General features: G+C 42.8%; 1 pseudogene; it reads left to right on the top strand.

Moving 5' to 3' along the window:
* Positions 1 to 3613: 3613 nt before the first annotated feature.
* LOC109908717 (integrin beta-1-like) overlaps positions 3614 to 24305 on the top strand; it is a 45798-nt pseudogene continuing 25106 nt past the window's right edge.

Raw genomic sequence — 24305 nt, 5'->3', positions numbered from 1 at the left:
ATAAGACTCAAACTATAAGAAGGAAATGAGAGCCAGAATCTTCATGTCTGCATACCATATAGCTTCAGGCATAGACTGTTTCCCAGCTCAATCGCTGGCCTTTCTATCTATTTATTCTTTGTTTCATTTGGAAGATAGTTCCATAAGGGCTACTGACAGAGACATACAATCAACACCTAATAAAGTTCTTGAGGAAAAGAAATCTGATGACCAACACTTTATTACAAAATAATAAAATCTCATCCCCTTGTAGTTCTATAAAGTTTCATAAAGAGTTGCATAAATGATTCTCTAATGTGTCTAAAAGGCTGTACAGTAGAACATTTCCACAGTTATTCATTATTATCATGGTTATTCAAGAGCCAGGAAGGATAGGTCAACATGTGTGGACCAAATGCTCTGTGGAGTAGCTGCATGAGAGGGCCAGGGACATACAATATGGCAGTGATGAAGAAACTGTAATGACCCTGAAGAGAGTGCTGAATGAAAGGAAAAATGAATAACAACGTTCCTCTGGAAATAGACCCCAGGGATTAAACAGGAAAAGTCAAGCTTCCAGGACTAATGTTTTTGATGTTTGCAGGGGCGGACTATGTGATTTTGAGGCTCCGCGCGGAGGCCAGTCTGAGCCCCCCCCCCCCCCACCCCACCCGTTCTATGGGTGCCACAAAAAATATATGGGTTTTAAAGTGAAGACATGTAAAATTGAACTACCTTTTATTAATGTGTCATGAACACAACCATTCAGGATGTTTTCATCTGACTATCAAACAAATCACTTCAAAAAGTTCACGTTCATCCCCCCCAAAAAATATTTTTATTTCACCTATTTAACCAGGTAGGCTAGTTGAGAACAAGTTCTCATTTACAACTGCGACCTGGCCAAGATAAAGCATAGCAGTGTGAACAGACAACAACACAAAGTTACACATGGAGTAAACAATAAACAAGTCAATAACACAGTAGAAAAAAAAGAAAAAAGAGTCTATATACATTGTGTGCAAAAGGCATGAGGAGGTAGGCGAATAATTACAATTTGGCAGATTAACACTGGAGTGATAAATGATCAAATGGTCATGTGCAGGTAGAGATATTGGTGTGCAAAAGAGCAGAAAAGTAAATAAATAAAAACAGTATGGGGATGAGGTAGGTAAATTGGGTGGGCTATTTACCGATGGACTATGTACAGCTGCAGTGATCGGTTAGCTTCTCAGATAGCAGATGTTTAAAGTTGGCGAGGGAGATAAAAGTCTCCAACTTCAGAGATTTTTGCAATTCGTTCCAGTTAAAGGCAGCAGAGAACTGGAAGGAAATGCGGCCAAATGAGGTGTTGGCTTTAGGGATGGTCAGTGAGATATACCTGCTGGAGTGCGTGCTACGGGTGGGTGTTGCCATCGTGACCAGTGAACTGAGATAAGGCGGAGCTTTACCTAGCATGGACTTGTAGATGACCTGGAGCCAGTGGGTCTGGCGACGAATATGTAGCGAGGACCAGCCGACTAGAGCATACAGGTCGCAGTGGTGGGTGCTTTAAGGTGCTTTAGTAACAAAACGGATGGCACTGTGATAAACTGCATCCAGTTTGCTGAGTAGAGTATTGGAAGCTATTTTGTAGATGACATCGCCGAAGTCGAGGATCGGTAGGATAGTCAGTTTTACTAGGGTAAGTTTGGCGGCGTGAGTGAAGGAGGCTTTGTTGCAGAATAGAAAGCCCACTCTAGATTTGATTTTAGACTGGAGATGTTTGATATGAGTCTGGAAGGAGAGTTTACAGTCTAGCCAGACACCTAGGTACTTATAGATGTCCACATATTCTAGGTCGGAACCATCCAGGGTGATGATGCTAGTCGTGCGTGCAGGTGCAGGCAGCGAACGGTTGAAAAGCATGCATTTGGTTTTACTAGCGTTTAAGAGCAGTTGGAGGCCACGGAAGGAGTGTTGTATGCCATTGAAGCTCGTTTGGAGGTTAGATAGCACAGTGTCTAAGGAAGGGCCAGAAGTATACAGAATGGTGTCGTCTGCGTAGAGGTGGATCAGGGAATCGCCCGCAGCAAGAGCAACATCATTGATATATACAGAGAAAAGAGTCGGCCCGAGAATTGAACCCTGTGGCACCCCCATAGAGACTGCCAGAGGACCGGACAACATGCCCTCCGATTTGACACACTGAAGTCTGTCTGCAAAGTAGTTGGTGAACCAGGCAAGGCAGTCATTAGAAAAACTGAGGCTACTGAGTCTGCCGATAAGAATATGGTGATTGACAGAGTCGAAAGCCTTGGCCAGGTCGATGAAGACGGCTGCACAGTACTGTCTTTTATCGATGGCGGTTATGATATCGTTTAGGACCTTGAGCGTGGCTGAGGTGCACCCGTGACCGGCTCGGAAACCAGATTGCACAGCGGAGAAGGTGCGGTGGGATTCGAGATGGTCAGTGATCTGTTTGTTGACTTGGCTTTCGAAGACCTTAGATAGGCAGGGCAGGATGGATATAGGTCTGTAGCAGTTTGGGTCCAGGGTGTCTGCAAAGCATCCCAACAGTGCACTGTACACCTGTCAACTTTCCTTCAATTCACAAGTGGCTGAAACTGTCTTACTGGAGAAAGTGTCCTTCTGTCTTATTAGGACTATATGTAACTCATGTATATTTACATTCTACATTTTAGTCTTTTAACAGACACTCTTATCTAGAGCAACTTACAATTAGTGACGAAATCGGCAGTTATCAGCAGCAACTCTTTTTACTAGAGAAATGCGTATTGTATCCCCTTAGAGTCTAAAGGCCCGAGGCTGGGTTTCTACTAAACTAACATATGGAATTGTTTTAAGATGGTCATATCAAGGATAATTTAGTTATTTGATTTTGAATCCCTTTAGTTATAAAAAAATATATATATATTAAAAAAACAATTTGATGAAACATTGAATTTGGCCTTTACTGATATTAGCCAATAGAAACGCATTGAAGTGTCTGTCCTATATCTGAGCGATCAAAGAAAATGTAAAAATATTTTTTTTTTTTTACTATGGAATTACCCCTATACCTTTTGCATGCCTTATCCATTTCCATTCATTTTTCGGTAAGTACCAGGTTACCTTCAGACTAAAGGTAACCTGGTATATGTACACACAGTACAACTATACATACAGTACAAAGATTTTTAAAAGTGACAATGTCTTTTGGCTCCCGAGTGGCACAGCCGTCTAAGGCACCGCATTTCGTACTAGAGGCGTCACTACAGACCCTGTTTCGATTCCGGGCTGTATCACAACCAGCCGTAATTGGGAGTCCAATAGGGTGGCGCACAATTGGCCCAGCGTCGTCCGGGTTAGGACTTGGCCCGGGTAGGCCGTCATTGTAAATAAGAATTTGTTCTTAACTGACCTGCCTAGATAAATACAAATACAAAATGATCGTACATATCATGTTCACTGTAATAGAATATGGGCGTATCTGCATTTCCTGTGGAGGCGGGGCTTAGCTTCGGCGGAGAGGACTGCGGACTTGTCTTCATCTAATTTTGAAAATAAAAACAAGTTCACGCAGCAACGGGAATATATATATTCCCATATATATATATATATATATATATATATATATATATATATATATTAATTAAATACGCCAACACTTGTATACAACTAAATTGTAGACTGTATTTTTCTCTTTCTCAATGGAGTAACTGAATAAGGAATGACCTGCGGAGGAGTAGTGAATTGAGTGTGACTTTTCGCAGGAGGAGAAAGTAGCTCCCGTTGCCAACAAGGCAATTGTTGCGGTGTCTACGCTGGGTAGCGGATCACGACGGGGATTCTGAAGAGGATACGTTTACTGTATGTATGTTGCCTCGGAAATAAATCACGCCGATAAGGTAAATATAATTGTATGAATCCTGTTTTTCATCCGTTCTTGATTACTCTCCAATACGTCTATGCATTTTCCACATGAGTGAAGGACTTGGATGATGAATATCTTAATGACAGTTCGACTTCTACTGAGGGGACTGGTATAACTCATGTCATAAAAACACCCCCTTCTAGAGGTCTTCATGGATCCACCTGTACCCGAATCCCCGGGACCCGAGCGGGTCCAGATCCAGAATGACAAACATTGTCAAGGGTCTGATCTAATACAATTGGGTATATGTCATTTTAACTAACTTCTCCGGAAGGACCCGTACAGATCCGAACTTGACTGCTGCAGTAGAGAGAGAGAATAGTGATGGGTGACTCTTTTTGAAAGGATATTTTTGGTGAACGTCAGAACCGAATCGCATTGGTGAAAGAGCCGTTCATTTTTTTTGCGTGCTGCTTTTTAAGCTCAAAACAAAATAATGATCTAAAGAGGGTGAATCCTCTGCAGAAACAATAGACAACAGGGAGAGCGCACCAATCTGGTCCACAGTGATTTCTTTCTGTGCGTAAAAGAAATGTGCATGCCATTTAATCATTTGGCCAGGTAAATATGCATTTGAGCATGCATTTCACAATCTGACATAATGGTAGCCTTTTTAGCTTTACATTGGGGTTTAAAAATGGTTGTCAAGGTTCTAGGTCGATTCTTAAGCATTTTGAAGGAAGAGCTGTTTGGGAGCCAAATGAGCTAGCTGTTTTACGTAAACGAAGCCAAACGAGCCGGAACACCGAAAATATTCAGAATACCCATTGCTGAGAGCGGCAATAGGCTAGGCCGCCGTGTGTGGCAAAAGTTAGGAGATATCTCATCAATGGAAGATGGAATTAAAAGTTAAAGGAGGAGGATAGGCTACAACGACCAAGAGCCAACAGGTAGACTTCTACTTAATATTCTGGAGTAGCCTCAATTAGCTAGCTTCTCCCAGTTTGATGCAGTCAGGACAGGTACTACGTAATCATATTGGATGAAAGTCCCAGTAGTAGCCTACACACACAGCACCGCCCCTGCTAGAGCGTCGCCACGTTCTACCTCTTCTCTTTCGCGCTAGATCAGCTATGGTTAATAAAGTAGTTTATCTAAAAAAATTACCTTTCTGCAGCTTCCCTCACTCGGATCGGACCTGGTCCAGACAGGTCTATACGGAACGGCTATATCCGTTCGGAACGGGTCTCTATATTTAAAACATCTATTTATGCATATTAGCTCTGGATGGGAAAGGACCAGGTCAATTTCGGACCCGTGAAGGCCTCTACCTCGCTTCCCACCCAATGTAACACTCCCATTGTAATGTAAAACAAAACAAAAACACACACACACACAATTAAAGATGCAATGTGTCATTATTTTGCGACCCAACAAAATTCACATAGAAATGCGTGTTATAAATCTGTCATTCTCTTTGAAAGCATGTGTAAGAAGTGGTATATCTGTTCTAAGAGAGCTATTTCTATGCTTCCCTTCTTTTAGCGTCTTTTACTTTTTACTTACTGGAAATACAATTTTTTGGGTTATGGAAAATTATATTTCACAGCGGTTTACATGGTACATCTTTTTCTGTACACTATACTTACTTGTTTTGTCACAAGCAGAAATTAGGAAAACTATTAGAATTTTTGCAAATAAGAAATGGCGGAGCGATTTCTGCATAGTGCATCTTTCACTCAAAATAATGTTTACGACCACAAATAACAATTACTGTAGCGACCCTGTGTTTATAAACGTGGATATCGACATTGCCACTTCAGTATGCTTTTATGGCACCGTAGATGCCACGCAATGGCACAGGCCATAAGGTTGAGGGTTTTGCCGACCATCACGGACGAGCTCACTCTCCCTGCCTGTTTCATTGAGAAGGGTGCAACTGCAGCGCGCAATTCGGGGCGTTCCTGCATATGGACATTCCTGCATCTGCAGGAACCCCACTTTATACTTCTATTTGTCCATTGTTATTAAGCTATGACTCCAGTATATAGGCAGGAGGCAGAGGTGCAAGCATGAAGATGACATGCTCGCGGTCGTTCTTGCACAAACCAATGGTGTGCTCAAGGTGAGGTGAGGGTTCATGCAGGAACCAATAGGATGCTTGAGGGCTGCAGTTGCACACTTTTGGTTTCATTAGACCTACACTACAATCAGAGCTGGCAGCAGACAATGATCAGCTAGGGGGAAATCAGATTTTCGATATTTTGATGTCATATTTATAATTATATAAAATATATTTAATGAATTTTCCAACAACAGGTTTATGTGCCAATTCACCCCACATCCAATAAACTAAGCATACCAACTTTGGGCACTTCAATATCATGGTTTGCGTTTTCAACACCACAATAAATAGAAGACAGACAGAAAATACTTCCCTCCCTACCTTGTAGGCCTACCCACTATCGAAGGCTTGGCTTGACAATCCCTGAATGTCATTCATCTTTCTGGTGTTTTGTTACAGATGTCTCTTTCCATTCATCAAATGTCCGCTGCACAGTTTGGATTGAATAATTGATTACATTTGTCAGTAAAAAAAAACAACGTATTCACACAGCACAAAGACTTTTAAAAGTGACCGGGATTGCACAATAAAGCCGGGGACTTATTTCCATTGTGGTCCCTATTTTCTTTACATACAGTCATACAGATACAGAGATACAGACAAAAATAGGTTCCACTGTTCACACATTAGCCAGCTTTTGACATTCTTTTTAAAAGTGGTTATGTTTGGCTTTGAGTTGCTGTGGTAGTTTGTTCCACTCAAAAGCGCCAAGATATATTAAAATGTTTTCATACCAGATAGATTCTCATATTTAAAACAGAGAATATTAGAGTCTCTGGCTCTGGTGTTTTGCTGGTGGACATCTTTAACAAATGAAAAATAGTTGGATAGGTACCTGGGGCTGAGTCCATGATAATTCTGTGGACCAAATCATGTTGAAGTAATGCTATCCTTTTTCCCCACAGATAGCCAGCCTAGCTGCTTAAAACACTCAACCTCCAGATGAGTATGAGGGGGAAGTTTACGTACAATTCTTACAAGCTGCCACGCCCTGACCATAGAGAGCCTTTTTATTCTCTATTTTGGTTAGGTCGGGGTGTGACAAGGGTGGGTAATCTAGGTTGTTTTATTTCCATGTTGGCCTGGTATGGTTCCCAATCAGAGGCAACTGTTTAGTGTTGTCTCTGATTGGGGATCATATTTAGGCAGCCATTCCCCCACTGTGTTTTGTGGGGTCTTGTTTATGTGTAGTTGCCGGTGAGCACTCCATAGCGTCATGTATCGTTTGCTTTTTATTGTTTTGTGCCTTTCACGTCAATAAATATGTGGAACCCATATCACGCTGCGACTTGGTCCGAATGTTATTTTGACGATCGTGACACAAGCTTGTTTTGGCTAATCTGTAGCTTATTCTTTAGACGTTTGGGGCTGCTGGTGAGCCACGATGAGCAGCCAGAATCAAAGTGACACTGGACTAGCCCACTTGCCAGAGTCTTGAGGGTGTCTTTAGCTATTGGCGATAGATTTTCATGTTAATATTGTAAAATCTGCATAAAAACAATAAGTGCACTTCTCCCGAAGTCTGTCCCTCTCCTTGTTCGGGCGGCGTTCGGCGGTCGACATCACCGGCCTTCTAGCCACCGCCGATCCACTTTTCATTTTCCATTTGTTTTGTCTTGTGTCTTTACACACCTGGCTTCACTCAACCAAATGACTTGTTTATTATTTAACCCTCTGTTCCCCATGTTTATTTTGTGAGTGATTGTTTATTGTAATTCGGTCCGTGATTGTGGGCTATCATTGTTGCCTTGTATATTTTGTATTTTTTGAGTAAAGTACTTTGATTACTCATATCTACTGTCCTGCGCCTGACTCCCTACACCAGCTACACATAGGACCATTACAGGTTTCCATCGCATTTTCACGTCTAGGCCTACTAATTGTTTTGTCATTAAAAATTTTGTGTCGGTATAGAGAATGTGCACACTCTGGTATTGGCAGGTGCCCTCTAGCCAACAGCTTCCAGATACAGTAAGGGTAAATGCCTACATGAGATTAATTTTACTTGTTAAAGCATGGATCATCATGTCACCAGAATAAGACCCTCGATATTTATTGAAAGGAACGTCATCACCATGCACTTTCACCACCCTGTGAAGTTCATCAAAACACAACATATCATTGTGTGACTCCAAGTTTACTTCGATATGATGGTTATTATATCAATATTTGCAGTTAAAAGCGGTTCCAACGCTATTTTATGTGTGGTATGATTGCTAGTCAGCCTATTGCGGATCTGAAAAAATGATCCACCAACCACTATTGTGTTAGGGCGGCAGATTGCCTAGCGGTTAGAGCGTTGGACCAAAAGTTAGCATACGGAAAAGTGTAGTGCACCAGGGAAGTACCAAAACACCTTGATATAGGGGGAAGTGCATTCAAACAGATGAGGAAATTTGGTGGAAGAGAATGTATAGTAGAACGCCTGCAAAAGAGCAAATGTAAACCAAGGGAAAAAACACTGTGCCCAATAAAAAAAACACACAACCCTCTCCAAAGACAAAAAAAGTTAGGCAACCCTCCCTTATTTTGGACACGCCCACCCCAGTACATTTCTAACTGTCCCTTATCCAGATTTCTAGTTTTTCACAGACAGAGACAGTAGGATCTTGGCAGTCTTCGAACGTGGACCAGAATAAATATTTTGAGTGGAGAGGAGAGGGAATATATTTGTTCCAGATGGATCTCAATCTGTCTTCTTTTTGAGCGTTGATGGAAAGGTTGAATGTTCATAATCACTAATACAGATAAATATTGTTTGGGACAAGATATTGCTGTTAAATAGTGTTCCAAACTTCATTTAATCTGACAATTTTGCGTTATTTTTCGTATTCAACAGCAAACATGTAATTGTCATGTTTCCTGTAATGTTGATGTTGGACGTTTTTGTACATGCGTTGCCTAGGTTACCTTGCTTGAGACCCTACAGTGGGCTCAACTCTAGGGCCACAGATCTACAATAGATAATATACACTATAATTGTTCACGGTTGAGGTATGAAGAAATCAGCTTCTTAGAATCTTATACAAGTTGGTCTGTGCCAAATTGACAATAAGGATGCTATGGACTAAAGACATGCAGCTGCTTCTGTTTATTGGCATCATCACGTTATCTAATGTGTGGTGGTATTGATCCTTGAGGGAGAGGTTTGTGTGTGTGGGGGGGGGGGAGTAAACTTCTTGATGATATGTGTTGGCGTCATGACCTAAAGATAACATCAGGGCTAGGTGTGTCCCAAAGAACAACACAGCCTCTCTCCCTGCCTCTCAAATCAAATCGAATTTTAGTCTTGATAGCCATTTGATTAGGTGTTCAGGAGTCTTATAGGGAGTAGAAACTGTTTAGAAGCATCTTGGACCTAGACTTGGCGCTCTGGTACCGCTTGCCATGCGGTAGCAGAGTGAACAGTCAATGACTTGGGTGGCTGGAGTCTTTGACAATTTTTAGGGCCTTCCTCTGACACCGCCTGGTATAGAGGTCCTGGATGGCAGGAAGCTTGGCCTCAGTGATGTACTGGGCCGTTCGCACTACCCTCTGTAGTACCTTGCGGTCGGCTGAACAGTTGCCATACCAGGCAGTGATGCAACCAGTCAGGATGCTCTCGATGGTGCAGCTGTAGAACCTTTAGAGGATCTGAGGACCCATGGCAAATATTTTCAGTCTCCTGAGGGGTAATAGGTTTTGTCGTGCCCTCTTCACGACTGTCTTGGGGTGCTTGGACCATGTTAGTTTGTTGGTGATGTGGACACCAAGGAACTTGAAGCTCTCAACCTGCTCCGCTGCCGCCCCGTCGATGTAGTCCACAATCATCTCCTTTGTCTTGATCGTGTTGAGGGAGAGGTTGCTGTCCTGGCACCAAACGGCCAGGTCTCTGACCATCTCCTTATAGGCTGTCTCATTGTTGTCGGTGATCAGGCCTACCACTGCTGTGTCATCGGCAAACTTAATGATGGTGTTGGAGTCGTGCCTGACCGTGGAGTCATGAGTGAACAGGGAGTACAGGAGGGGACTGAGCACGCACCCCTGAGGGGCCCCTGTGTTGAGGATCAGAGTGGCGGATGTGTTGTTACTTACCCTTACCACCTGGGGGCAGCCCATCAGAAAGTCCACGATCCAGTTGCAGAGGGAAGTGTTTAGTCCTAGGGTTCTTAGCATATTGATGAGCATTGAATTCACTATGGTGTTGAACGCTGAGCTGTAGTCAATGAATAGCACTCTCACATAGGTGTTCCTTTTGTCCAGGTGGGAAAGGGTGGTGTGGAGTGCAATAGAGATGACATCATCTGTGGATTTGTTGGGGCTGTAGTCAAATTGGAGTGGGTCTAGGGTTTCTGGGATAATGGTGTTGATGTGAGCCATGACCAGCCTTTCGAAGCACTTCATGGCTACAGACGTGAGTGCTACGGGTCGGTTGTCGTTTAGGCAGGTTACCTTAGTGTTCTTGGGCACAGGCACTATGGTGGTCTGCTTAAAACATGTTGGTATTACAGACTCGGACAGGGAGAGGTTGAAAATGTCAGTGAAGACACTTGCCAGTTGGTCAGCGCATGCTCGCAGTACAAGTCCTGGTAATCCGTCTGGCCCCGCGGACTTGTGAATGTTGAACTATTTAGAGGACTTGAGGACTTGTGAGGCATCTGTTTCTCAAACTAGACACTCTAATGTACTTGTCCTCCTCCCACTCCTCTTTCTATTCTGGTTAGAGCCAGTTTGCGCAGTTCTGTGAAGGGAGTAGTACACAGCGTTGTACGATATCTTCAATTTCTTGGCAATTTCTCGCATGGAATAACCTTCATTTCTCAGAACAAGAATAGACTGACGAGTTTCAGAAGAAAGTTCTTTGTTTCTGGCCATTTTGAGCCTGTAATCGAACCCACAAATGCTGATGCTACAGATACTCAACTAGTCTAAAGAAGGCCAGTTTTATTGCTTCTTTAAACAGAACAACAGTTTTCAGCTGCCCTAACATATTTGCAAAAGGGTTTTCTAATGTTCAATTAGCCTTTTAAAATGATAAACTTGGATTAGCTAACACAACGTGTCATAGGAACACAGGAGTGATTGTTGCTGATTATTGGCCTCTGTACGCCTATGTAGATATTCCATTAAAAAAATCTGCCCTTTCCAGCTACAATAGTCATTTACAACATTAACAATGTCTACACTGTATTTCAGATCAATTTGATGACATTTTAATGGACAAAAAATGTGCTTTTCTTTCAAAAACGAGGGAATTTCCTAATGACCTCAGAATCTTGAATGGTAGTGTATATATACACACAAATACATACATTTACACCTACAAAACGTACATATACTCATACAAAACCTACGTATCTTTAAAAAAAAATATATATATATATATATATATATATATAGAAAAGTAGTGAACAACAATGCTTAGGTCTGTATTTCCAGCTTATACATACTAAATACATTTTATGGACACTGTCTATTTTACTGCAGTTCTATTGTATTTGTTTTTACTCCTGTCCTTCCTCTACCCTCAACCTCTACCATCTATTTCTGATGTCCATCTGGTTTGATTTCTATTTGCCATATCTTTCAAATTGTGCTCTTTCATGAAAGTTCTTAACCTTTACATGTTTTTTGGTATCAGAAACTGATTCTTAAGTTAAGTTACTAATGGAGTTTAAGATGCAACTCCTTAAAAGCAATAATGTGTCTTCGATAGGGGTTAGACAGTACCAGTGTGTTGGTCTACATATCGTTCTGTCCACTAGTCCCTTTCCCTCTGACAGTGGAGGACTTGAAGAACATTCCTGTCACCAGCTGCTAAGCTTCATAAAATAGAAGCAGCCCTTTTGTTTTTCTAACTTGGCATTTTACAGGCATAGTTTCACACATAATGGTTCCCTGGAACTCTGTGCTGGGCCAACAGAGGCTGTGGTTTTGGTTCTGTCCAGAGATCACAGATGTTTATTCTATCTGGGACAAAGGGTTTGCAGGGCCGTTTGTACAAATCGTTGTTGTGTGAAATTCAGCTACTTTGCAGAAGCTTTTAGCTAAAGCAAAAGGCTGCCTTAATCTCTTCCTCTAAGACATTTGTGTCACGACTTCCTCCGAAGTCGGTCCCTCTCCTTGTTTGGGCGACGTTCTGTGGTCAATGTCACCGGTCTTCTAGCCAATGCCGATCCACCTTTCATTTTCCATTTGTTTTGTCTTGTCTTCCCACACACCTGGTTCCAATTCCATTCATTACATGTTGTGTATTTAACCCTCTGTTCCCCCCCATGTCCTTGTCCGGTATTGTTTATTGTAGTGCTTGTGCACGTTATGTCTGGTGTGCGACGGGTTTTGTACCCATTGTATTGATTGTTCTGGTTTCCGATGTTTTTTTATTATTAAACTGCACCGTTGGAAACACAGTTTTTTCTCTCCTGCGTCTGACTTTTCTGCCACCAGTACGCACCCCTTACAATTTGTTTTGTCAACAACTCATCAATAACTGAATTATAGTCAGTCAGTCAGTCAGTCAGTCAGAGGCCTTAGTCCATCTGATCTAATCTGCGAGTTGAAGACTGGCTGTCTGTCCTGCTAGGCTCTATATAGAACATGATGGGACACACACACACTAGGTAACAAGGAATGCTTCACTCAACACCATACAGTACTGACTGCCAGAACTTTTTTCTCACCACGTACTGTGCTGAGACTGCACCAGCATTCATTTTCTTACATATATTGTTTTACAAAACATACTCATACAAGCGACAACATACAGACGTGCACAGCACCCTCAGTGCAGTAACTGTGTAGTGTTAGCTGTCATTGACAGGCCAGGGGTATATATTTTGGTAATTTGACATCTTCCCACCACTGTAAAATGGGGGACAATTCCTCTTGAGCTTCCTCATCACTAGCCCTTCTATCCTTAATGTTAACCATGTGCATTGATGTTTGGACAGCATGTTGGTGATTAACAGTTCTTTGTTGGATGGATGGACTCAGTAGAGAGACAATGCAGAGGATTGTCCTGTAGGCTACCAGCTGAAGTCTGCATCCCAAAGGAATAGGATGCATCCCTACTGAACTCTCTAGGGTTTGTCTGTTGTACTGAGACAGGAAGTTTCTAGTAAATTCTCCACATTGGTGCACTCTCAACCCCCTTCTCCACCTTAAGGGACTGTGTCATGGATGCTGTGCTTATCTCTTCTCCATTAGCGTAGTAGCATTGTCCCCTCCCCTCCCCCATGTCTTCTGTTTAAGCTGTACCACCAAACATTGAGGCTGATTTCTCTCTAGGCTGTAAAAGGCCTGGTTATAATGGGAGGTAATAAACTATCTGGTGGCAGGGAGGTCTGCTATTCTCAGTGTGTCACAGGATAACAGTCAGGAGTTAATTCAATAAAACAACCTCTCACATGGCATTCTTCTTCCTTCACTAGCCTGCAGCCCCCCCCCCTCTCTCTCTCTCTCTCATTACCTCCTTCTCCATCACCCTCCCTCCTTCCCTCCCTACCTCCCTCCTGTAAATAGCCGAGCTAGGCTCTATAGTGTCAAAAGTCTTCCTGCAATGTATATCGATCCCCATCCGGTACACACACACACAACCTTTGATGACTCAGGTCAATGAATCATTCTCCGTTTTACACTCAGTCCCCAGCTCAACCCTCCTTAACGACAGGGAGACTAAATACACTCTGACTTCCCTGGCTAAACGGACCATTAGAGAACCACAGCTTACATGGGACCATAAGGAGAGTAATGGCCCATGTCATGAGTTAATACAGTTACTAATTATATCTATAATATATAGGTGTCCAGACCATGTGACCACCTGACCAGGAAGAACTCTGGGCCCTAAGGCTATATCAGTTAACTGGTCCTTTTTGTCAAGGGAAGGAGGAATGTATTCAATAGGTCACCAAGCCTAATGGATTCTATGGTACTACATATGTAAATACATCCACAATGTCTGTCTTCTATGGTACAAGAAATGTAAACAAAAACACAGTATTCACCTCCATCTTTACTGTATCCCCACACATTTTATTTTTTTCAGATGGACCTGAAACTACTTCTGATTTCAACGTTGTTAGGAGTCATTTGTTACAGCAGTGCTCAGCAAGGTAAGATTATTCTCCATCTTATCTCAAGTTTCTGATTTACTTACTGTAACTTCCACCTTGTTAGACCAAATCAACCCTCAACAGTAACACCAGTATTCTGTATCTGTACACTGACTACACAGTACATCATCTAATCATAATATATTTCTACTAAACCGCATCATAAATGTACAGAATAGTGATTAACTGCCTGATGTCCTGTAAGGGTGAGCCGACCCCAACTGAGCATGCTGCTGTAATGTAATGATGTCATTAGCCAAAAGAAGAAGCAGCTCCGCCTACACTGTAAACCCCAAGACATTTTTACTCAAATACTTCAAGTAAGTTGATCTCAAAGTCAATGAAAAGTCATTATTTCTTGAAAATGTTTAAGTTGTCCTGACTCAACTAAACAAGGCAACAGTAAACATGTCATTCCACACAAATGATGCAGTGCCCCCCCCCCCCTTGAGCAAATTGAGATTGTGTGTGACTAACGCATTTCAGCTAATTACTATAGCTCCCGGTTTAGGCCATTCAGTGCAACTTTCTAGATGCCGTATCTCTGTGGCTAGACACATCATCCACCAAAGTTTCGTCAAAATCGGGCCAGTGCTGTCTGATGTGTTACAGATCCACAGTTCCCTCCCCGATTTCATCGTGGGGGACAATGAGAAGTCACATCAACTAAACGTTTTTATTTATGACAACAAAATCTACTGCAGGTAGATGAAAAAAAAAAAATATATATATATATATATATGTGTGTGTGTTTTTGCATGTACAGTGCATTCGGAAAGTATTCAGTCCCCTTGACTTTTTCCATGTTTTGTCACATTACAGCCTTATTCTAAAATGGATTAAATATATATTTTTCTTAATTAATCTACACACAATACCCCATAATGACAAAGCAAAAAACGTTTTTTTTATTTATTTTTTACATTTTAGCAAATTAATTAAAAAACATAACTGAAATATCACATTTAAGTATTCAGGCCCTTTACCTCGTACTCTTTTTTTTTTAGTCGGTAGATCAGCTTTAATATTGCAGATAGATTGTAGTTTCCATCAATGTAATTGTCTGCACAATTTCCAATCCCCCATATATTTTTGTGGTAAATATATTTATGTATATACATCCACATACCCACATATACAGTTGAAGTCGGAAGTTTACATTCACTTTACATACACAAGTTAGAGTCATTAAAACTCGTTTTTTTAACCACTCCACAAATTTCTTGTTAACAAACTATAGTTTTTGGAAGTCGGTTAGGACATCTACTTTGTGCATGACACAAGTCATTTTTCCAACAATTGTTTACAGACAGATTATTTCACTTATAATTCACTGTATCACAATTCCAGTGGGTCAGGAGTTTACATGCACTAGGTTGACTGTGCCTTTAAACAGCTTGGGAAATTCCAGAAATTGATGTCATGATTTTAGAAGCTTTGATAAGCTAACTGACAACATTTGAATCAATTGGAGGTGTACCTGTGGATGTTTTTCCAGGCCTACCTTCAAACGCAGTGCCTCTTTGCTTGACATCATGGGAAAATCAAAAGAAATCAGCCAAGACCTCAGAAAAAAAATTGTGGGCCTCAACAAGTCTCAACAAGTCAGTTTCCAAACGCCTGAAGGTACCACGTTCATCTGTACAAACAATAGTACGCAAGTATTAACACCATGGGACCACGCAGCCGTCATACCGCTCAGGAAGGAGACGCGTTGTGTCTCCTAGAGATGAACGTACTTTGGTGCGAAAAGTGCTAAATAATCCCAGAACAACAGTAAAGGACCTTGTGAAGATGCTGGAGGAAACAAGTACAAAAGTATCTATATCCACAGTAAAACGAGTCCTATATCGACATAACCTGAAAGGCCTCTCAGCAAGTAAGAAGCCAGTGCTCCAAAACCACCATAAACAAGCCAGACTATGGTTTGCAACTGGAGAAATGTCCTCTGGTCTGATGAAACAAAGATAGAACTGTTTGGCTATAATGTCCATCATTATGTTTGGAGGAAAAAGGGGGAGGCTTGCAAGCTGAAGAACACCATCCCAACTGTGAAGCACGGGAGTGGCAGCACCATGTTGTGGGGGTGCTTTGCTGCAGCAGGGACTGGTGCAGTTCACAAAATAGATGGCATCATGAGGTGGAAAATTATGTGGATATATTGAAGCAACATCTCAAGACATCAGTCAGGAAGTTAAAGCTTGGTCGCAAATGGGTCTTTCAAATGGACAATGACGCCAATCATACTTCCAAAGTTGTGGCAAAATGGCTTAAGGACAACAAAGTCAAGGTATTGGAGTGGCCATCACAAAGCCCTGACCTCAATCATATAGAAAATGTGTGGGCAGAACTGAAAAAGCGTGTGCAAGCAAGGAGGCCTACAAACCTGACTCAGTTACACCTGCTCTGTCAGGAGGAATGGGCCAAAATTCACCAAAATATGGGCCAAAATATTGTGGGAAGCTTGTGGTTCCAATCTTCTTGCATTTAAGAATGATGGAGATCATTGTGTTCTTGGGGACCTTCAATGCTGCAGAAATGTTTTGATACCCTTCCCCAGAACTGTGCCTCGACACAATCCTGTCTCTGAGCTCTACGGACAATTCCTTTGATCTCATGGCTTGGTTTTTGTTCTGACATGCACTTTCAACTGTGGGACCATATATAGACAGGTGTGTGCCTTTCCAAACATGTCCAATCAATTGAATTTACCACAGGTAGATTGCAATGATGTTGTAGAAACATCTCAGATGATCAATAGAAACAGGATGCACCTGAGTTCAATGTCGAGTCTCATAGCAAAGGGTGTGAATACTTGTGTAAATAAGGTATTTCTGTTTTTTATTTTTAATACATTTGCAAAATATTGTAAAAACCTGTTTTCACTTTGTCATTATAGGGCATTGTGTGTAGATTACTGAGAATATAAAAAATATATATATTTTAGAATAAGACTGTAATGTAGAAAAACTCAAGGGGTCTGATTTCTGTCCGAAGGCACTCAAAATCACTTTAAGTAACTGTACTCAGATATATTAAGTGCTACAGGTTTCCTCAAAAGTTGTGTAATGACATCACACTGGGGTTTACAGTGTATGTTTCTTTGAGCATAGTAGTGAAGACATCATGGAACAGCGGAATATTCTGTCTCTGGCTCAGTTTACTGTTCTCTCTGAGCCACACAGTTTTCCAAATTACACAATGATGAGTTTGAAAAGAAGCAACCTTTGTTTTTCCATTCCAGAAGGGAACGAGTGCATCACGGCTATTGCTGAATCCTGTGGGGAGTGTATTCAAGTGGGAGCGAAATGTGGCTGGTGCATGGACCCAGTACGTGGATATGAATTTGCCAATAACATTGTTACTGTCACGTTCTGACCTTTATTTCCTTTGTTTTGTATTTATTTAGTATGGTCAGGGCGTGAGTTGGGTGGGCAGTCTATGTTTGTTTTTCTATCATTTGGGTATTTCTATGTTTCAGCCTAGTATGGTTCTCAATCAGAGGCAGGTGTCATTAGTTGTCTCTGATTGAGAATCATACTTAGGTAGCCTGGGTTTCACTGTGTGTTTGTGGGTGATTGTTCCTGTCTTTGTGTTTTGCACCAGATGGGACTGTTTTAGGTTTTCTCACATTTTTTGTTAGTTATCTCATGTGTAGTTTCTTTATCAATTAAAGAATATGAATAACCACCACGCTGCGCTTTGGTCCGCCTCTCCTTCAGATGAAGAGAACCATTACAGAATCACCCACCAACCAAGGACCAAGCGGCGTGGTAACGGGCAACGGCAAAAGCAGCAGCAGGAGAAGCAGCAGCAGCAGGAGCAGCATCAGCAGCAGCAGTGGGAGAGGCTGCACTATTTGGAGAAATGGACTTGGGAGGAGATTCTAGACGGTAAAGGACCCTGGGCAGAGCCAGGAGAATATTGCCGCCCCAAGGCCGAGCTGGAGGCAGCAAAAGCAGAGAGGTGGCATTATGAGGAACTAGCACGGCAGAGCGGATGGAAGCCCGAGAGTCAGCCCCAAAAATTTCTTGGGGGGGGCTCACAGGGAGTATGGCTATGCCAGGTAGGAGACCTGTGCAAACTCCCTGTGGTTACCGGGGGGCAAGAGAGACCGGGCAGGCACCGTGTTATGCGGTGGAGCGCACGGTGTCCCCAGTGCGGGTGCACAGCCCGGTGCGGTACATTCCAGCTCCGCGTATCGGCCGGGCTAGAGTGGGCATTGAGCCAAGTGCCATGAAGCCGGCTCTACGCATCTGGTCTCCAGTGCGTCTCCTTGGGCCGGCTTACATGGCACCAACCTTGCGCACGGTGTCCCCGGTTCGCCTGCATAGCCCAGTGCGGGCTATTCCACCTCGCCGCACTGGCAGGGCGACCGGGACCATTCAACCGGGTAAGGTTGGGCAGGCTCGGTGCTCAAGAGCTCCAGTGCGCCTGCACGGCCCGGTCTATCCGTCCCCACCTCCACGCACCAGCCCTCCGGTGGCAGCCCCCCGCACCAGGCTGTCTCTCCGGCCCATCCTCACAGGGGCTCCCTCCTCTCCAGCGCTGCCGGAGCCTCCCGCCTGTCCGGCGCCGCTGCCGGAGCCTCCCGCCTGTCCGGCGCCGCTGCCGGAGTCTCCCGCCTGTCCGGCGCTGCTGCCGGAGTCTCCCGCCTGTCCGGCGCCGCTGCCGGAGTCTCCCGCCTGTCCGGCGCTGCTGCCGGAGTCTGAGGCGCCAGAGCCCCTCAGCCCAGAGGCGCCAGAGCTTCCGCCCCTCTGTCCAGAGCTTCCGCCCCTCTGTCCAGAGCTTCCGCCCCTCTGTCCAGAGCTTCCGCCCCTCTGTCCAGAGCTTCCGCCCCTCTGTCCAGAGCTTCCGCCCCTCTGTCCAGAGCTTCCGCCCCTCTGTCCAGAGCTTCCGCCCCTCTGTCCAGAGCTTCCGCCCCTCTGTCCAGTGGGGTCATTGAGAGGGGTCGCCATGGTTAGAAAGCCACGGAGGCGGACAATGAGGCGGACTAAGACAATGGTTAAGTGGGGTCCGCGTCCCGCGCCAGAGCCGCCACCGCGGACAGACGCCCACCCAGACCCTCCCCTATAGGTCAAGGTTTTGCGGCCGGAGTCCGCACCTTTGGGGGGGGGTACTGTCACGTTCTGACCTTTATTTCCTTTGTTTTGTATTTATTTAGTATGGTCAGGGCGTGAGTTGGGTGGGCAGTCTATGTTTGTTTTTCTATCATTTGGGTATTTCTATGTTTCGGCCTAGTATGGTTCTCAATCAGAGGCAGGTGTCATTAGTTGTCTCTGATTGAGAATCATACTTAGGTAGCCTGGGTTTCACTGTGTTTGTGGGTGATTGTTCCTGTCTTTGTGTTTTGCACCAGATGGGACTGTTTTAGGTTTTCTCACATTTGTTGTTTTTGTTAGTTATCTCATGTGTAGTTTCTTTATCAATTAAAGAATATGAATAACCACCACGCTGCGCTTTGGTCCGCCTCTCCTTCAGATGAAGAGAACCATTACAGTTACTGCATTGATGCTACACAACCTTAATATCAACTGACTCAGTGTTACAACTTGCAGGTGTATGCAAATCATTGAAAGAATCATCTAAACTGTTCCTTGGAATTAAAACACTAGAATGTCGGGCAATATTGTTTGTAACCTTTATAACCTGCTTGGGAGAGTAGGAAATACATTTTCAGAAAATAAGGACCTTACATTTTGGGTGGATTCCCTCTGAGTGCCATAATGCAATGTTGCATAATACTTATACCTCTCTCCCAGGGGTTCCTGAAGCAGGGTGAGGCCACATCGACCCGCTGTGACGAGCTGGAGTCCCTGAGGAAGAGAGGTTGTAGCTCCACCAAGGTAGAGAACCCCCGAGGCAGCCAACGGGTCTTGAAGAACAAGGCTGTGACCAACCTGTGGAACAAGGGAGCAGAGAATCTCAGAGCAGAGGACATCACACAGGTCCAGCCACAGAAACTCACCCTCAGCCTCAGATTGGGTAAAAACTTAAGTGGAACTGCTATGTTTAAATGGGATGCGTCCCGAATGGAGCCCGTTTCACTATTTAGTGCACTACTTTTGGGTTGGGTAGAAATTGGGTGCCATTAGGGATGCGGTCTTAGTTAACTTTGCTTCAGACAAAACATCTTGCTTGACAACCATTGTTGATGCAGCGTTGCTGAGGGTCTTTTTTGTTTATCCTGCTGTTCCTCCGTGGTCTTTCACTGTTATGTTGATTAGTTACAGTAGCCTCCATTTTCTTTTGAGTGTTTTAGCTATTATGATTTGGAAGGAGTGTTCCTTATACTCTTTAATGTGAATGCCAGCACCTTATTTGACAGGGAAGGTGCACATGAATCAAGATTTCATTGTTCACATCAATGTAAATATGCCAGAGTTAGCAAGTCAGTAGTCCCCGGCTTAACCTTGCCCAATTGTCTGTGTACTGCAGGTGAACCCCAGTCTTTTAACCTGAAGTTCAAACGGGCCGAGGATTACCCCATTGACCTCTACTACCTGATGGACCTGTCCTACTCCATGAAGGACGATCTGGAAAACGTCAAGAACCTGGGAACACAGCTCATGCTGGAGATGTCAAAGATCACGTCTGATTTCAGAATCGGTGAGCTTGAGAATCAGCCTGGTTGTATGAGGATTGAGGATGTCCATATTTCTTTGAACCTCTTCTCCATTTTAAATTGATCTCTTCTGCTTTCAGTTCTGGTTGGGTGCATATTGCATAGTTATACAATGGGTGGGTCTAATCCTGAGTGCTGATTGGTTAAAACCGCATTCCAGCAGGTGTCTATTCCACAAGTTACCACGGGCTATGACTTTAAAATGACTATTTACTCTGTTCCATCTGACTGCACAATCCACTGTCTCATCAGCCCAGCCAGGCACTTTATAAACTTGATCTCCACTATGAAAAGCATCTAGACATTATCTCACATTTCTTTTAGACTAACATTTAGTTTTCATAGACCTTGCTGTCTGCCTCTCGGACATTTGCAACATTGTTTCAATATTCAAATTCCATTTCAAGCTGTCCCATAATTATGTACGTGTCGGGACGAGACAGACACAGGCAGCGTTTCTCAGCCAGTCAAAATCATGAATCAGCTTGCATCATTTTTATGGAAATATATAAAGAAATGTAAATTGAATAAAAGGTCAAACGAAAGTCTTTCCAGCTTCAGTTTAACGTGATTGTGTTAGCTGTGTTGTTGGCTAGCTCCTATGCCAGGAGAAATCACGCCTCATTATCTCATTGTTATGGTTGTATCCAAATAAATGTCACTAGAAAACAACTTATGCCAATCCAGCAAGTTTGCTGTTATTCTGGATGCACTGTTTGACCATGACTGTAAGTTACCCGTAGTTGGCTAGCTAGAAAGCAAGGGATAAGAACGTTACCAGCCAGCAATGGAACATTAAGAACGAACGACTGGGTCGCATCCATACAGAACATAAAGACTGAACGACTGGATCAACGACCAGCTGGTTTAGGTAGCAACCCTAGATTTGTGTCTGGACTAGATCTTGTGGAAGGGTGACAGTACGAATGAATTCATAAAAAAACAAAAACATTTTTAATGAAGATCTGTCAATCATTATTTGAATATGTTGGTAACCCCTGGTATAAAAGTGATGATGCCCTCAAAGCCGGTGTTGAGAGGATATATTGGCACGGTTTGAATGCCAATAACACCCGTGCCAATATATCCTCCAAACACCATTGTACTACAATAGCCATAATGCCCATAAAGATTTCCGGTTTGATCTTAGTATAGACATTTCGAAGCTAACAAATTGGTGTCCCGTCTCCCTAACAATACAGTTTATGTATGGGATGGAACTCTTCTTCTTCTTCTAGGTTTTGGTTCCTTTGTAGAGAAGAAGTTGCTGAACCCCTGTACTGGGGACCAGAACTGCACCAGTCCCTTCAGCTATAAGAACCTCCTGACGCTGACCAGCAATGGACAGGAGTTTAACACCCTGGTTGGTCAACAGCAGATTGATGGAAACCTGGACTCACCAGAGGGAGGCTTCGATGCCATCATGCAAGTGGCTGTGTGTGGTGTAAGTAATATGTTTTTATATCATATTTAGGGATAGTTTCCTGGACATAGATCAAGCCTAGTCCAGGACTGAAAAGATTTCTCCATTGAGCTTATTTTATACTCCAGGACTAGGCTCGATATCTGTCCAGAAAACCAGCCCATAAAGTTCCAATAATACTTTTATCAGGGCTTTATATTGACTTTCTCATGGTACCAGACCTCAGACCCTATTCTCATTTGAGAATGGCTGGAGTCAAGGCTTAATGTGTATATGCTTAGAGAAGGCCTTTTTATAAAACGTTTGAAAGTTCATTCACACTAGGGCGCTAAACTGCTATTTTAGGAGGGTAACCTTTCACATAGTTGTTCATAGTTTTTGATATAAACATCCTGAATCTTTTGTAAGTCTTGTAATTTTGTTCTCTGGTATTTCTGTAGGCTGTGTCCATTTTCTGTATGTGGTTAATTTTTACAAGTTTTAATAGTCCTCCCTCCCTTCCCCAGGAGCACATTGGCTGGAGGAACGTCACCCGTCTGCTGGTGTTCTCCACTGACGCTGGCTTCCACTTTGCTGGAGACGGGAAACTGGGAGGGATAGTTTTGCCCAACGATGGGAAATGTCACCTGGAGAACAACATGTACACAGTGAGCCACTACTATGTATGTATGGTAATGTACTATGTACATGTAATGTAATAATGCACTATGTATTATTGTAATGCTCTATGTAGTATAATAATACACTATGTAGTATAATAATGCACTGTGTATTATAGTAATTTACTATGTAGTATAATAATACACTATGTAGTATAATAATGCACTATGTAGTATAATAATACACTATGTAGTATAGTAATGCACTATGTAGTATAATAATACACTATGTAGTCTAATAATGCACTGTGTATTATAGTAATTTACTATGTAGTATAATAATACACTATGTAGAATAATAATGCACTATGCATTATAGTAATACACTATGCAGTATAATAATGCACTATAGTATAATAATGCACTATGTAGTATAATAATGCACTATGCAGTATAGTAATGCACTATGTAGTATAATATTACACTATGTATTGTAGTAATGCACTATGTAGTATAATATTACACTATGTATTGTAGTAATGCACTATGTAGTATAATAATGTATTATAGTAATACACTATGTATTATAGTAATGCATTATAGTAATACACTATGTAGTATAATCATGCACTCCTATGTACTGTATGTATTGTGACTTTTCTTTCTAGTCTTCTGTGTAGTCTGCATTTTCAATATGACAAGTTTGAAGGGAATGGGCTACTTGCCCTTAGTGATGTCATCAAAGGGCTTATCTGATACCTGTACTTCCTCATTGTCTCCCTGTAACAGGACCACCCCTCCATCGCTCACCTGGTTCAGAAACTTAGCGAGAACAACATCCAGACGATCTTTGCCGTCACAGAGGAGTTCCAGCCTGTTTACATGGTCAGTTGTGTGTGTGTGCGTGCGTGTTTGCGTGCGTGTTTGCGTGCGTGGACGTGTGTGGAAAACATTTTCTTCTTTTCAATTTCCTGTGCTTGTCTGTTGTAGGTTAGAAGAAGCCCAACTCTTTGAAGAGCAGCTTCTGCTCCTTGTTACCAGTAGCATCTCTTTGGATCTCTGGTTGTTCCCCAAATGGCACCATGTTCGCTAAAAAGTGAACTACTTTTGACGAGATCCCTATGAGTCCAGGTCAATAGTACTGCACTTTGTGGGGAATAGGTTTCCATTTGGGCAGCAGCCTTTGAATGTTCCCTGCTGCCCTCTAGTGCTTTTCAAGCCAATTAGAAGTCTGCCTGGAGTTCCGTAATGACCTTTTATCATATCCACATCAGTCCAATGTTTGGACAATATTTGCAATTGGGACAGAGCGAAATGATAGACTAACTTTAGAAATATCCACCGAAGAAATGAATAAAGCAATAGCTCAACTAAAAGTCAACAAGTCACCAGGCACTGATGGCTTCCCTTCAGAATGGTTCAAGACCTTCAGAGAACAATTAGCACCTCTACTTAAGGCCTGTTTTAACTGGACTCTGAGGGAGGGGGTCTCCCATCTTCATGGAGAGAGACCATCATATCTGTAATCCCAAAAGAGGGTAAAGATAAGAAAGAATGCAGTTCATATCGACCTATCGCAATTCTTAACACAGATTATAAACTATA

Source organism: Oncorhynchus kisutch, linkage group LG18, assembly GCF_002021735.2.
Source record: "Oncorhynchus kisutch isolate 150728-3 linkage group LG18, Okis_V2, whole genome shotgun sequence".
Taxonomy (NCBI): Eukaryota; Metazoa; Chordata; class Actinopteri; order Salmoniformes; family Salmonidae; genus Oncorhynchus; species Oncorhynchus kisutch.
This window is presented reverse-complemented; position numbering and strand designations above follow the sequence as displayed.